The sequence below is a fragment of the Akebia trifoliata genome, chromosome 12 (assembly GCF_017979445.1).
Source record: "Akebia trifoliata isolate Shusen 1 chromosome 12, ASM1797944v1, whole genome shotgun sequence".
Lineage (NCBI taxonomy): Eukaryota > Viridiplantae > Streptophyta > Magnoliopsida > Ranunculales > Lardizabalaceae > Akebia > Akebia trifoliata.
This window is the reverse complement of record NC_141386.1, coordinates 29,709,783-29,723,342: the sequence shown is the minus strand read 5'-3', so window position 1 is coordinate 29,723,342 and position 13,560 is coordinate 29,709,783. Positions and strand designations below refer to the sequence as shown.

Here is a 13,560-nt window from a genome sequence, read left to right as displayed (position 1 = left end):
TTCATCCAAAAACTAAGAAAAAAAAGTAAAAAACCCATAGTTTTTTTTACATAAATCTTCCGAACGTTTTGAAAAAACACTTGAAGATGATTTATTCTTCCTTCTTAAATCCTTTTTGACAAAATGGAGTCTCCAAAACTCAATTGAAATGTCAAAAATCTCATTTTTTTTTGGATAAAAACGATGAGTTCAAATGGTTAGGACATTCAATTGTGAGAAATGTGGGAGATGATGTCTAAGGATCATAGTCACCAAAGTCGTAGACTTTTTCAAAATTAGTGTATAATCATGGTTTTATAGGTTGTTGATTAAATTGTGAAGTTTTGAAAAAATTACGTTTTAAACGAATTTTGCGATTTAAAAGTTCGATTAAAATGCGATTTAATCATCCAATTCTTAGAGGATTTTTTCATAGTTAATTTAACATTACATGATTATTTAAAAAAAAAAAATTAATCCAAAAGGATGTTTCAATAATTTAATACAAAATTAAAGGGTAATGTTTTAATAAATATAACATTTTTTTAAACTAAAATTTGAACACCAAACTCAGATATCAGAATAGAGTCCTAAATTTTTTTTCCTTCATGATTTATTCTTATAGTTTAGAATAGGATATTATCATATACATGATACCACCCCTTAGTGAAAAAAATTATATTGTTCAAACACAATTTCAAAATTTTCCTGATTTTTCTTGATTTTTTATTTTTATTTTACATTTTCTCTTGCTGAATTATTTTTGAAACCTGCTTGGTGACCATGCTAGGGACTATTAAGAAAATAATAGTTTACTGAATGGATTATCAAGAGACCACTCAAATCTTAGGAATTATTTAGAAAAAAAGTCCTTCTGTCAACGTCCTTTAAGTAATTTTCCCTTATTTTTATTATAAGTGCAAGGACATATTAGGTTGCCTACTTGCATTGAAGCTTTTGATTGGACAAATCCACCCCGAGTCATTAGTTTAGGAATCCTTGTTTCTAACTAGGGTCGCAATCTCAACACAACCTGCGAACAAGACTCGAAAACAACATGAAGTTAGTGGGCTTGGGTCTTAATAGTGTTAACCCGTGCAACATGATTATTAAATGGGTCAAGTCTGGGTTTTGGGCGTCAACCTGCTTAATCCGTTTTGACACGTTTAGTTATTATGTTATTAATGTATAATTTTAAATATATCAATAATTATTTAATAATTTTTTAAATTATTCATTTTTTTCTAGAATTTTCTAGAAATTTTTTATAATATCAATTTTTTTTTCAAATTCTATAAAATATAAAAGGTGTTTTAAAATATTTTAAAGTAATAAATGGTTAGAAAATTTTTATAATACCATTTTTTTTTCAAATTCTATAAAATATAAAATGTGTTTTAAGATATTTTTAAAATAATAAATGGTTAAACTCTAATTTTTTTCATTAAAATCTAGATGTATGTAGTGTTTGATTCCTAACATGGGCAAAATGACCCTCAAGAAGATTGAAGATCTTACTTAGTAAGGCTAGTATGTCTCATGTGATAATGAAATATACTTTATTTAACCAATAACAATAATAATAATAATAATAATATTAAAAAACATTTTCCTTGCTAAGTAAGGAAAGTTTTCTAACCACGTCAGCTTATTACATTCAAAAACATGATCTGATGCCACAATTGTAAAGGACAAAATTCTATGAACTTTGAAATTTTTTTTTCAAAAGAAAGTTATTTTTCACCATTGAACTTAATATATGATTGTGTGACATTATTTTTAGTAATGGTATTTTTTTGTTTTTGTTTTTTGGTGATGGAAATGAAACTTATTTTTTTCAATAAAGATTGTAATTTTATTATATAGGTTATATATGAATTGAGTCAGGTATACTTATTTATAAATGGGTTGGGTTTGAGTTTGAATTTAAGTTTTTGACACGATTACTAAATGGATTGGGTTTGGATTTGATAAATTTTCTTAATACCCTTACCTCAATAGGACCCACCCCAACCCATTGCCACCCCTATTTCTAATCTTGAGTCAAGGTCAAGAAGATTCATCAAGAGTTTTGAATGAATGGTCAAACTTTGAAGTCTTCTCAAAGGAGCAAAAGCCATCAAAGGAAAGATGGCCTAAGTCATTTGCAATCTATGAGCTTTAATATTGAAGAAATTATTAAAATAATCATGTATTTTGTCAAAATCATTGAAATAGTCATTTTTTATTATTATAATATTTACAAGAACAGTTATACATCCAATTTCGTAATTATTTTATTTTGCAAAAGCGATTTAATGAAGTAAGATTGATGTACTGACAATTTAATGAATTTAAGTTTATCCCCTTGAGTTGAACGTGGGTTCATAGGAGTAGATTCATTAAGTTGTCAGTACATCAATCTTATTAAATTGTTAACTCAAGGGATAAACTTAGAAAATCCTTGGTATCCAACAAAAAATATCTTCCACAGAAATTATTTAAGAAGATATTTTTTTGACACATATTTCAATTTTTGTTTCTTTAATTTGATCATCAGGACTAGAATCAGAACTAATAAAATTTAATGGTTCCAATTAAGTTGCACAATCATTTTAATAAATATTAAAATATATAAAAAAAAACAGTTGATTCAATAAATTTTGTAAAGTACTCAACTGTTTTAGAATCCACCCAATAATATTTGTATTATTGTAAAAGTCTATGTACTTGACATATTATTTTGGGGCTCACATATTGCCATATATGTTAAATACAAGATAGGGTGTCATTAATACACATTTTGACCTAAAGGTTCTCATGACCCGTGTCATTGAATGTCCATGTACCACAAAAAAAATCAAGTGTCACGTTCCTTTCAATTAACCTTTTGGCCCATCTTTGGAATGATGGTGTAACCCAAGAAAGGTGTGAATGCTTCTTGATTGGTTAAATGGAATAAATAAGAAGTTGGGCTGTCTTGATTGTTATGAAAATTTATGTTAAAAAAAAAAAAAAAATTCAAAATTTAGTTTTTCTTTTAGTGGAGAAGTTAGAGAATTTGTCTCGTTAGATATATCTCTTGTTTCAAGTTTAGAGGAAAAATAAGTGAGTGGTCACCTAATTCATATAGTATTTTGGATTAAACTGCAGAGGATATGATTCTGATTAAGGTCGAAATTATGTTGGATATGTGATCCTAATTTGAGGAAAGTTTAGTCTTGTGGGTATTGTTGATTTAATTTGGTAACATTAAAAGAGTAATATTTTTAGAAGAATTAAGCCAAATTTCATTGCACCAGAGAAACAACAATCTAAAGAACATAACATCAAAAAATTTTAATTTGTTTGATGGGAACATTTAAAAATAAAATTCGAATTGCTTAGAAAATTCACTATATGATGTTGATACTCAAGTGTTGGATTGCATCAAATCCATGGTACATGTTAGAAAATAATGAAAAAATTAAACATGTTGACTACAAGAAATTTGTTGTGGGCCGATTTTTATAGTTCAAGATAATGAAGAAGAAAACTCTTTAAACTCTAGGATTTTGAAATAATAATCAATGATGTCTTAGGTGAAAGATTTCAAACTTTGTAAGAGTTTTTAAGTGATTATATATCTCTCAACGTGTGTTTGATTGCATGAAAAATCAAAACCCATGAAAAAATGATTAGGACGGAAAATTTGAATTTATTGTTTGATGTTACCTTTGAAAAAAAAAAAATAATAAAAAAAAAAGGAGAAGAAGAAGACAAAGAGGAAGAATAAGGAGGAAAAGAGGTGGACGTGGTGGCTGCGATGACGGATGTAAGGAAGGAAGAAGAGGAAAGGACGTGGTGACGGAGGTGAGAGACAAAGAGAGATGATTGGTGACGGTGACTACAATGATAGTGAGGTTGAGTGTGATCGTGGTGGAAAAAAATAAGATAAGTTAGAGATTAATTTAGGGATGAAAAATAAAGATGGATTTCACTTTTTGATCCATATAGGTGGGAAATTGAAATTTAGTTTTTGTTAGACCTTTGGATGTGGGTGAAAAATGATTTTTCATGAAAAAATGCAATTAAACACATGAAAAATATCATTTTTTATGAAAATTAATTTTCACCCTATTTTCCATGTGCAATCAAAACACACCATCATTTCTTTCGTAGGGGAGAGTCAACAACAAAGATTATACTCAATGGACATGTCAACTGATCTTGTTTTTGGACTGAGGGCAATACAAGTGTAGAAAAACCTAGGCACATTTTCTAGAATATTAAAAATAACAAAATTGAGGACTCGCTCAAGCCAATGTGATAAAAAAATAAAACTCCTCTACAATGATTTTTGAGAATAACTTCGTGATCAATGGAGAAAATGTAATTACCTCTTACGATAAAGATGGAAAAGGTGAACATGAAACTGTTAACAAGAATGTCATTGTCTTCTTTGACCATGGGTAAAACAACAATTACTATAAAGTTCACATAAAAAAGTCCTTAGGTTGAAAATCATCTTTTGGATATTTGGTAGCTAGTACTCAGTCTTGGGATCCTCGATGAGAAAGAAAGGTTTTAATTTTTGCTCAAAATTAGTAAGTTGGTTTTGTTTAGAAAAATAATTTCTGTGAACATTGAATATCTTAATGAGGGATCTTTCAAATTACACGGTGATGTATGCAACACTAAGGGTATGTTTGATTGCACATGGAAAATAGTATGAAAAATCAATTTCCATGGAAAATGACATTTTTCAAGTGTTTGATTGCACATGGAAATGAAAATTCATTTTTCACCCTAATCAAAAAGTCCACTAAAACAGGATTTCACTTTCCCACCCATATGGGTGGGAAAGTAAAATCCACCCATATTTTTCATCCCCAATTCTTCCCCACTCATATCTTCTTCTTTCCTACCAACACCACCACCATTACACTAACCTCGTCGTCATCGTCATCACTGTCGTCGTCGCAGTTTTCGTCTCTATCATCACCGTCTCTGGCCACCTTCTCTCTCTCTCTCTCTCTTTCTTCTTCTCCTTATTCTCCATCCCTCACTTCCTCCGCCATCGCCACTACCACCACCACCACCATTACACTAACCTTGTCATCACCGTCGTTGTCGCCATTTTCGTCTCTATCATCACCGTCTCTGGCCACCTTCTCTCTCTCTCTCTCTCTTTCTTCTTCTCCTTATTCTCCATCCCTCACCTCCTCCGCCATCGCCACTACCACCACCACGTTTTCCCCCCATTTTCCTCATCATCTTCTTCCTTACTTACCTCCACTGCTGCCACCATCACCATCACGTTCTCCCTTCTTTTTCCTCACTTACCTCCACCGTCACCATCATCGTCGTCGTCACTGCCGCATCCTCCCTGCTCCCTCTTCCTCGTCATCCTCTCTTCTTATTTTTTCTCATATTTTTTTCTTGATTTTATCCAAGTAAAATCAAATAATGGAATTTGATTTTCCAACCCTACCTATTTTTCACAATTATTTTTTCATGGATTTCAAATTCTAAAAAAAGTCACTTTTCATGCAATCAAACATACCTTAAAAGTATTTTAAGAGAAAATGAATAATTGGTCATATTTATACTTATATAAGAAAAATTAAATCTTGAGGCTAAATAGATAGAGTGCAAATCCAGGCCTCTCTTTTAAGTTGGAAGTTCTAGTCTAGTTTACTCATAAAATAAATAAATTAATTAATTTAAAAAAAAAAAAAAAAAGACTTTGTGAATGTGAAATAGAGTAAAAATGATTCTATTAATGTGCGAAGAAAGAAAAAGCGAATGTAGGGCTCGTAGAGCTAATTTACATAACTCTCCAAAAGTGCTTGACACCCTAAGATATTTTCGAACATGATGTTCATGCATTCTTATTCATGTTCTTGCATGATTGCATCCATAACTGCTCGATCATCATTCCATCATTCTGGTTACTTAGGCCATGAGCCAAGACACTTAAGGTATGAAGCTCTTAATAAAGAATGCTAACCAAACAATTAGAAGTCATATCAATCAAGTTGATTTTGGATGTATAGGACTATGGACAGGTGGGGGCAAACATGGATTGGTCAGTGTCCTTCAAAGATTATGGCATCACCCTTAAACTTAGTACATAATTTTTGGCATTTTAATTTTTCTATAAACTCCTATCTACATTATAAACATGGTTTAAAAGCTCATCCGAGACCAAGATGACTTGGGAAATCATTCCGGTCTCAGAGGCTACCAAGCGAGATATTGGCCAATGTGAATTGTCCATCACATCGATTCATTCCATATTTTGAGAATATATCGACTGAGTTTACCAAAACTTGGCCGAGTCAATTGAATATCTTTTTTTTTTTAATCCAAAATATTTTTATTTTTATTTTTTATATTTATTTATGAAAAGAAAGATTTTGTGACTGAATATCTAGGACTAATAGCCACCTTCTAATATTTTTTAAAGATTTATATCGATTTAAACAATTTGGCTTGCGACATGAGATGACTCGGTCCACTCGGACAAGTGAACCGAGTTTTAAAAACCTGATTATATATTATTGTAGTCTATAATCTATATGTATTTGTAGTAGGAGTACAACTTGGTTTGATTTTCTGGTTTGGATGTCATTCCATTAAATAAGAACCAGAACCTAACCAAACTAAGGTTGGTTGGATTCAATTCTATCGATTGTCAATATTCAGTAAGTTTGATTGAAAACAACATATTTTAAGGAAGATAAACAAATAAATTACATATAATAAGTCATTAATCTATTCATAAAAGAAATTATTAATTTATATTCTAACTTCTAAAATATTTCGCGATATCTGTTCTTAGTTTGGTCTAGTTCTATACAAGCTTAGAATCAAGAATCGAATCGAATTGATTAATTGTTCATTTCCTTATTCTAGAATCGAATCACAATTTATTTCAAATCAAATCAGCCAAAAGCTAACCAATTTGATCGATTCTTGATTTGAACCAGACCAAAGTTGCACCCCTACTTTATAATTTATTGGCTCTAATGGGGTCCTATGGTGTGGATCTGAAAATCCAAGAATTGTAGTTAGTTGTATGATCCGCTGTGATATTGGTGTATCGCACATTGATAGGAAGGTACAAATCAATGGGCACCAGATGGATTCGTGGATTAGATAGAGAGGAGGGATGGGAAGCACGAGGATATATTCTAAAGGTACAGTCATTAATTTAAATTTCGAAAAAGTACTCTAGAGTGCCACACCACCAGGCTTTGGTTCTTGAGATTGTGGTGTAACATGTGGACAATGGACAATCTGGACCGCCCATCTAATAAAGTTTGATCTCGATCTGCAGAATGGACGGTGCTTTATTGGACTTACCGCCATACCTTGTGCGTTTGTCTCCATTTCTCCAACAAATGGCCAACTTTCCAAAACAACACTTTTTTTTGTATGTGTATTTGGAATTAAACCCTTAAGGAGTTATCATAATTATTATAAATCTGATTATGCTCTTGTCGGTCATGGATTATGTATTATAAGAGGGTCTTGTTAAGGTGTGCCCTAAGGACACACGTTAAAGTGCAATAAATACACTTTGAGAATAAGCATTTGGAGATGTTTTTGTTAAAAAAAATTCTTTTGAGGGTATTTTCAATACGAAATCCAATTTTTCATATGTATTTTTTAGGATCAACGTTCAAATCTCGATGCATGTGACAGAGCAATGAGCCCTAACCTTAAACTAGACCTAGATATAGAATGTTGATTAAGAGCATCACGATGACACAAAAAATGACAATGAGAGCCTCAAAGATGATGATCACGATCACCTTAACAAGGAAGGCATTATGAATGCAATTGTTTAAGAAAGAAATAGATTGAAAAACTTCCTAAAAATAAAGGGAATGCTACTCTTGAAAGTGGATATTTTATCGCAATGTTTGGATGGTTGAAAGAGTACCACATCAATGATATGGTAAAATCCCACCCTTGAAAATTGAGAGTTCAATGACCGTTCATTTTTAAAAACGTGAATCTGACAAAAAAAAAAAAAATCTTCTTTTTTGATATATATATATGTGTATATATATCATACTATGATTGTGACGTTTGTTTTTCATACCATGAGTTTCTCTCTCAATAGTGGAGAGAGTGTTACGAGATAGTTGTGTTATAAGATAGAGGGATGGGTAGAATCTTCAAGATACTTGTTATAAGATTTTAATATAATATTGCATGTAAATTTAATTTGAGTATCGTAGTATCTTTACTAATATCAAAATAATATTCAAAGATCTGATTAATTATATTGTAAATTTGAATACATTAAACAGAAAAATCTCTCATGATTCCCATTTAACGTTGAAATAGGTTGTTGGAGTTCGTAGGATCCCTTAACATCTTTCTTTGACCAAGTCAATGAGTAAATTAATGAATAATTTACCAAAACGGTAGAGTTTTTGAAATTATTTACCAAAACGGTACACTATTCAAAATATTTCCGAAAACGGTAATTTTACCGTTTTCGGAATTAATTTTTTTTACCAAAACGGTAAAAACAGTAAAATGTTTTTTTTTTACCAAAAATACCCTTTTTTTGTTTTACATATGTATTTATAATTTTAATCTTAAAAAAATGAAAATCCAACTTAAAAGATTCACTCTCTTTGATAATCCAACAATCATATGTATTTACAATTTTTTTTTACCAAAATCAATTTTATTTTTGTAATTTAAGTCAAAAAATAAAAAAGGGTATTTTCGGTAAACAAAAAATACATTTTACTGTTTTTACTGTTTTGGTAAAAAAAATTAATTCCGAAAACGGTAAAATTACCGTTTTCGGAAATATTTTGAATAGTGTACCGTTTTGGTAAATAAACGAAAAGTTGTGCATGTTTTGGTAAATCTGCCTTAATTAATTATAAAAGGTATCTTACTAATTTTCAAAGAACAAAGGGCCTTATTAAATATCCTTTTTTTAAGGGGGTTGATTCTAAAATTTCTAAGAATAGAAATGGCAAAGGAAGAAAACGAATAGGTTCTGGTTCGGTTTTACCCAAGTGACTGAGGAGATTCCCACGTGGAGAAGGGTATAAAGGTCAATCAGCCACGTGTGAGAAAAAATCCGTATGTGCAGGAAATGATTTTATGGTGCCAATCGCCTGTGATCCAATTTAATTTCCCTTTCATATAACGACAAAAAGGGTCTGGACTCTGGACCTTAGTGAGGGTAACCTACTGTGGCGGTAAGGATAAAAATGGAAAAAAGAACGGGTCAGCGTAGGGCAGGGACACAGCTGTCTTCTTTCTCGCCTAGAATGTTTTAGTTTATTAGATCTACCTCCCTTGATAATTAGGTATATTTTAAATGATGTATACGCTTTAAACAAATGACACCTTTGCTCTTTGACCCTTACTCAGTGAATGAAAATCTCCCATATTACTAACTTGAGTCGTGCTACACTGACTTTGTTGCACACTGCATTCAACACTGCGCTGACGTGGTAAAATACATAAAAATCATAGATGTAAAGAAAATCAATGATTCTCTGAGCAATACCACAGCAGCATAGTCCCAATCTCCAACAATGTCAATTTAGCATTTTCCTACTAACTTTGAGAGTGTTTTTGCAACTTTTCCCTCTATCCTTTTATATGCCACTTGGCACATTAAGTCACAAACCCTAGGTGTTATCTTGTGGTTAATAAAAGAAAAGAGTTGTTCTAAACTAATTAAAAAAGATAGTAAAAAACGCTCATTGATGTGGTAGTATGCACATAATCATATAATTTTTTTCTCGAGATACAAGAAAAAAAAAAATCAATGGTTGTATGCACATTACCACCTCAATGAGTGTTTTTTTTAGTCAATTCAAAATTTTTTTCAAAGAGTGATTCTAGATTGACTTCATTGGGACACTGTGCACAGCATTGCATTGATGTGACAAAGAACAGGAACCGTAGATTATTTCCTTGTGATACAAGACAAAAATTTATGATTATTTATACACTGCCACATCGTCATAGTGTTGAGTGCAGTCTCGATCGATGTCAATTCAAAATTTTTCTTTTTCAAAAGAAAAATAAAATATATATAATAATAGTTTGATTCTTTGTTACAAAAAAATATTGAAAAGGAAAATGCTGAATTGACTTCCTTGGATGTTGCGTTCAACATTATGATGATGTGACAGTGTTGAGAAATCATAGATTTTTCTCTTTGTATCTCTAAATAAAATATATTTCTTCACCTTTACAAAATAAAAAATACTAACATGTTCACTAAAAGAAATAATTTTATAGTCAATCATTTATTAGAAAATTTGAGAAATTCAATATGAAGGTGATAAAAGAAATAATTGTATAACTTAATCATAGAGATATTATTATACCCATAATGATTGACAATAGAATTGTTATTCATAATGTAAAAGAGAATTTGCTTATTTTTATGACATATCTTATGGCAGATCGCAAAGTGAAAGAGTTTACATCTATGCTAAATTTTCAGATATATAAGAGAAACTATAATATATGAGTTGTGATAATTTGACGTTCTCTTTTTCAGATGCCCCCATTACAGAATCATAGATCCATTGCTTACTTCAGATATACAAGAAAATAATTTATGATTATGTAATTTTCAGGTCAAGAAACATACGAGGGGTGTATGAAAAAAGAACATCAAATTATCATTAATCATAATATATTTCAGCATTAATGTATAATGTTTGACCTCTAGAGGTGGATGCATACTAGAAAAAAAAATGGTTTTTATTTTTTTATTTTTTTTATGTTGCATGTACGGTCAAACATTCAAGGGTCATGAGCTCATAAACGACTGCCACGTGTCTCTTAATAAGTAGTCGTGGCATAGCTACCCAATTTCCAGGTGTGCAAGCTACTCCTTCATCGACTAAGACCAGGTCACTGGTTCAAGAAGGCAATTCAATTTATTAAAAAACAAAGAAGGAAAGAATGATGACTAAATATATGTTATTGTTTAAGGAGGTCAAATTAAAAAGCCCAATAGATTTAAGGTCTTATATAGGTTCTCTCTCTCTCTCTCTCCTAACTGAAAACGACTGCAAGCAACCTGTAGTCTACTTCTATATAATTATATATAAATATCTACCGACTCAACCTTCGCCTTACATTCACTCTTCTTCTTCTTCTCTTTGGGTTCTCTTCTCTTCCATAATTCAAGCTTCATCAATGGTGGACCTACACACAGTTTGCTGTATGTGTGGTGACATCGGTTTCCCTGACAAGCTCTTTCGTTGCACCAAATGTTGCAACCGCTTTCAACATTCGTATGCCTTCATCATCACCATCATCATCATCTTCATAGAAAACCATCATCATCATAGATATCAAAATGATTGATAGAGATCCATCATAGAATTTCATCAAATATATCATTGTCATCATTGATAGACATCCATCATGATAAGATATCATAATACCATCATGATCATATAGATCAAGCTAGACTACTTATCACTCCAACAACACTCATCTTTATGATCATGATCATGACTGTTATCCTTAATGGGTATATTATAATTCCCATGTGATCTCTTATTAGTGGTTTAAATAATAATTATTTCTTTTCGTATACACAGGTATTGCAGTAATTTCTATGTAGAATCAGAATCATCAACAATGGCTGGATCTTGTGATTGGTGCCTAGTGAAGAGAGAAGTTCAAAACATGGAGATTCTTCGAAGAAGTCGATCCGAAAAGATACAGGAGAGAAGATCAAACAAAATGATAGAGATGACAGCATCGAAAAGGGGAAGAACGCGAGCGGTACGCCTTCGCCAAGGCATGCCAATCGAAGGTACAAATTCCTCAAGGATGTAATGTGTTGATCAGTTAGAGAAGTAAGAAGAGAGTGTCTTGAACTTGTGTGTGTGTGTGTGTGTGTGTGTGTGTGTGTGTGTGTGTGATGTGTGTGATGTGTGTGCAATCAAGAACCTTTTCAATATAGTTTTAAGTTATCAAGAGTTGTATTTGGGTCATGGCTTTTAGTATAGGTGCAAAGATCAAAGAAATAATTTTTCCTTATCGAACTTAGGGACTTGGGTTTATTTCTTTTCTTCATTAGATGATATAATCTCAATCAACATTATTTAATCTACCCTCAACAGATTAACTGATAAAGCTACTAGTGATAATTTTTCTTTGGTTTTTATGACCATTCTTTGCAATAGTAGTTAAAAAAATAATATTCTTGGTTCTTTGATCGGCTTAGCGTATTTCGCCAATCATATCTGTATTCATACCCCTAATTACTATATATAGTATAATTTTGTTTAAGAAAAAACCATTAGTAAATGTATGCAAACTATTAGAAGATCTATGGGTTCTTCATTAAACTAATTTGTTTGGTAGATTAGGGTTTTTAATATCACATTAGGGTTCTTGAGGTACTTGCACCCTCATTGCTATATTAAGACTATGAAAAGAAATGAATGCCCTTTTAGGTGTCACTTGCTCAAGGGCTTCAAAGTACCTAAAGCTGCTATGCTTTCTTTCAGATTCATTGACTGTATTTATGAACCATACTATTAACTCTGTCTCTTACTAATATATATATAGATTTTTTTATTTTTGTTTGAAAAATGAATATAAATAACTAGCTTCTTGGGAACTTAAATTTTCTAATAAATGGGTTTGAGAGAGATGAGTAGAACTAGTAAGGGGAAGAACAAATGCATTGAACAAATGAATAGAAGAAAAATAGAAAAGTAGTTGATTCATATTGACCATTCATTAATTATTTCATGAGCTCTTGATATTTTCATGTTTTTTTTACTTGTGACCTCTTTTTCATGAAATATCTCAAAAGTACAGAAATTGATAAGGTCTCCACTGTATGTGTTTTGGCAATTTATGAGAAACCAACAAAAGCCCTTTTCCTTGGTCTTGAAGTGACAATGAGGCCAAGACTTTTGCGATCCAATCTTGTTTATTTCATATTGGATACATCTAAGGCTGTAAAACGTTCAATAATGCATAAAGGACCTCTTTAAGAGTACCCATATTAAGCTCATATTTAATCCTTTTTAGTCTAATAGGCATGTTTTTGTCCTACCATGTACCCACCCACCCACCCACTCATCTCATCTCTCTCTCTCTTAAAACTAACCTGATCTTCATGTGACCCTAACTTGAAGACGAAGGAAACTCATTATAAATAAATCATGATGACCTAACCAGAAATTTGTATGTCTCAACTTTCCTTTATCTTGAAACCATCATCAAGAGAGGGACATAGTTTCCTTCTCTTTGCTTATCTCAATTAAAAGCAATACAAATAAATGGGGTTCAAACATGCATAGATTCACATACAATTATACTACTTCCATTAATTCGAAGTTAAAACTCAAAATAATAAGACCTACAAAAGCAGTAAAAGAGTGGTTTTTGATCAGGTAAACAGTTAGTTTCGACCTATCATGTCCTTTTATTTCAAGCTTCACAGAGGATTGTAGATCATAGATCGAGGAAATTTTACTATTGTAGATGACATGGCTGCCATGTTTTGGTGGATTCATAACTTTTCCAATTAACCTAAGAGATAATTGGAAGAGATATGTAAATTTTTCATTATTAAGTGAC

At 31.5% G+C, this 13,560-nt stretch overlaps 1 pseudogene across 1 annotated transcript; it reads left to right on the top strand.

Annotated features, from left to right (window-relative positions):
• The first annotated feature begins 11,021 nt into the window (after positions 1-11,021).
• On the top strand, positions 11,022-12,058 carry LOC147389374 (uncharacterized; annotated as a pseudogene). Its single transcript, XR_015171029.1, has 2 exons — positions 11,022-11,246; positions 11,559-12,058. The product of XR_015171029.1 is annotated as an uncharacterized LOC147389374 (transcript).
• Positions 12,059-13,560: the final 1,502 nt, after the last annotated feature.